This window comes from Glycine max, chromosome 10 (assembly GCF_000004515.6).
Source record: "Glycine max cultivar Williams 82 chromosome 10, Glycine_max_v4.0, whole genome shotgun sequence".
NCBI lineage: Eukaryota > Viridiplantae > Streptophyta > Magnoliopsida > Fabales > Fabaceae > Glycine > Glycine max.
Window position 1 is genome coordinate 25534270 of NC_038246.2, and position 3520 is coordinate 25537789.

Below are 3520 nucleotides of genomic sequence, written 5' to 3' on the forward strand. Positions count from 1 at the left end.
AGCAGCAGAATGGAGAAGGACAAAAGATGATTGGAGACGCCACTTCAAGGAAAAAATGATTCAAGAACAAGCTTACCACCATAGGAAGTCATGGATAAGAGCTTGAAGGTAGGAGTGGAGGGAGAAGGAGAGAAGGAACACAAAATTTTATGCCTCAAATGAGGTCTGAAATTTGAAGTGAAATTCTCAAATGATCAAAGTTGAAAAAATGCACACACAAGGCATCTATTTATAGCCTAAATGTCACACAAAATTGGAGGGAAATTTGAATTTCTATTCAAATTTCACTTGAATTTGAATTTGAGTTGGTGGAGCCAAATTTTCACTAATTATGATTAGTGAATTTTAGCAATGGTTCAGCCTACTAATCCAAGATCAAGTCCATGATTCTCCACTAAGTGTGCTTAGGTGTCATGAAGCATGTAAAACATGAAGGACATGCACAAAGTGTGACTATATGATGTAACAATAAGGTGTAGCAAGCAAATGCTCACCTCCCCCTTAAAATGATCCAAAATTTATTTGGATTGGGATTCTCCCAATTCAATTAAATTTATCTCCCAACACACACACATCAAATAGAACACTTAATGCATGTGAAATTACAAAACTACCCCTAATACAAAAACTAGTCTAGGTGTCCTAAAATACAAGGGCTAAAAAATCCTACATTACTAGGGTATCCTCCTACACAATGTGGCCCTAAATACAAGGCCCAAAAATAATGAAACCTTAATCTAATATGTACAAATATAAGTGTGCTCATACTTAGCCCATAGACTCAAAATCTATCCTAAGGCTCCTGAGAACCCTAGGGTCTTCTCCTGCATCTCTAACCCATTGGAAATTGATACAAAATTTCAGAGCTAAGAGAAATGTCCTTTGCATCGTAGCTTTCTCTTTTCCCGTAGAGACTCAAAACCTGTTCAGTAAAACTATGATCCTTGACTTGTTAATGGTTGGATCATCGTATACACCTGGTTTGAAATTCATTTCCTCACACCTTCACCGTTGCGATTTGCGAAATAATATTCATAGAGAGAGAAAAGTGAATCGCATGAAAACAGTACAAAATGAAGGCTTCAATATCTTCTACTTCTCTCTAACGTTTGGAAATCTTATTAGAGCAACCAGAGGAAAAGCTTGAGGAATGTTAGGGAACCATTAGAGATGCCACTATCGCTGTCGGAACACACGTGAGCCCGCTTAGAGGTAAGGGATGAGTTATACACAATTGGGAGGTAGTGAGAACATGTGTAGTGATCCTTAGAGTATCAATTGTGATGGGATTTTGGGGTATTTTTGCAAATTTTGATTATATCTTTACAATTATAACTGAGAATTATACATTTTTGACACACCAATTGATGCCCCAATGTGAAATTGTTGTGTTTTTGTGTTGAGTATATGGAGTTTTTCTGTTAATTAACATGAATTATACTCAAAATAATATTCTCTTTAATTGTTTATTTTATACAAATTATTGTAATTCTTTCTGTATGATTATGTGAACTGTTTAAAGGATTTTACTCACATTGTGAGGAGCATTTTTTATGATTTGTTTAGGTTTTGGATAAAATTTAGCGTGATAAATAATTATATCGAGATCATGAAATTGTGTATAAGTGATGAAATGTGAGATAACATGTTGGTTTGAGATTATAATATTGTCGTTGAGATTTAGTATAAGTCTAAAGTTGAACATGTATTAATTTGCGAGATACACGTAAACATGTGATGGTGAAATTGTGGATATGAAATTTGATTGTGAATAAGTGAGTGGGTAACACTTGATGTGACAATACTTGTGTTGTGAGCTATGAATTATACAATAACCCGACCAGTGTTTATCTTGAAAAAAGTGTTTATGTGTAATGTTAAAGGAAAGATGTAGGATTCCTATTTAGGAACTAGTGTTAAATTGTAGCGCAATATGTTAAACGTATTTGAAACACGAGTGTGAGGTCGTGGGTATTGTATAATTCATTAGCAGTGTCTATAAATTAAATATGTGATGAATTGTGAAATAACATCTTGCTTTGAGATTATACCATTGATATTGAGATTGAGTATAAGTGCATAGTTGAATGTGTTAATTTGTTAGATACACGTAAACATGTGATGGTGGATTGTGACATTATGAGATGTTAAATTATGGACATGAGATTTGGTTGTGAATAAGTATGGGTTTAAGACTTAATGTGACAATACTTATGTTGTGAGCTGTGAATTATACAATAACCTGACTAGTGGTGAGTGAATAGGCATTTTGGTCCCTATCTTTGTACCCGGCCATTTTGGAAATTAGTCCCTATCTTTTTGAAATGTAAAAAATAGTCCCTATCTTTACATCCGTTATGCAAATAAGTCTCTGCTGTTAAAATCCAATTTCCACTGTTAGTCATATGTCTATGTGGCAAGTCTTTGTCCATGTAAGCAAACTCATGTGGCAAGTCTTCAGACTGAATTGAAAAATTATGATAAGTTAGGATAAAAACCATTCCAGCCTCGTCAACCCTCTTCTTCCATTCCAGCCTCTTGCAGTTCATTCTCTCCTCCCATTCCCTCTCATGAATCAACTCTTCCTCTCTCTTTTTCCTTTCCATCTCTTCGTTTTCCTTTGCCATGGCTTCCCACTCTGCGAAAAGAAGAGTAACTGACAGTTACTGATTTTTTATATCTTTTTTTGTAATGATGCTTCTTGCAGAGAGAATTCAAAAGACAATTATTGAAACCAGAAGAGAAGTTGCAGAAAAAGCTATTTCGCCATTCTCGCTCAGAAGAAGAAAAGGACAAATCCAAAGAGAGATTGCATTGCAGTATTATTTATTAAATAACTTGGTTGAGAGAGAAAGAGAGAGAGTAATGGGTGGTAGTGAAAAAGGAAACATGATGGGCGAAATTAAAAATGGATGAGAAGAAGAAGAGACTGAAAGAATGTTGCAACAACGTCTTCAACTGATCCACCTTTGAATGCTGCAACCTTCGAGTTGCCATTGCAATTGCTAGCTCCCTCCCCACCAGCGGCTTAAATTGCTCCACCTTTGAATGTATGAGAAGAAGAAGAGACTGAAAGAATGCTGCAAAAGCAATACACAACGTCGTTCGGGACTAATTTGCTGCAATAGAAACACACGTGGCACTAAAATTGCCAACAATGCACCTCACTAACGACGTTACTTTCAAATTTAACGACAAAGACTATTTTGCAACACTTATGCAAAGATATGTACTATTTTTTACATTTCAAAAAGATAGGGACTAATTTGCAAAATGGGTACAAAGACAGGGACCAAAAAGCCTATTCACTCTTGAGAAAGGTGTTTATGCGCAATATTAAAGGGAAAATATAGGATTCCTAGTAAGGAATCAGTCTTAAATTGTAGCGCAATGTGTTGAACGTGTTTGAAACATGAGTGTGTGGTCGTGGATATTGTATAATTCACGAGTAGTGTCTGCGTGCAAAAAAATTGTTTTAGGGGTTGGACCTAAATCAAGAAGGTGAGGCCTTAATGGATTC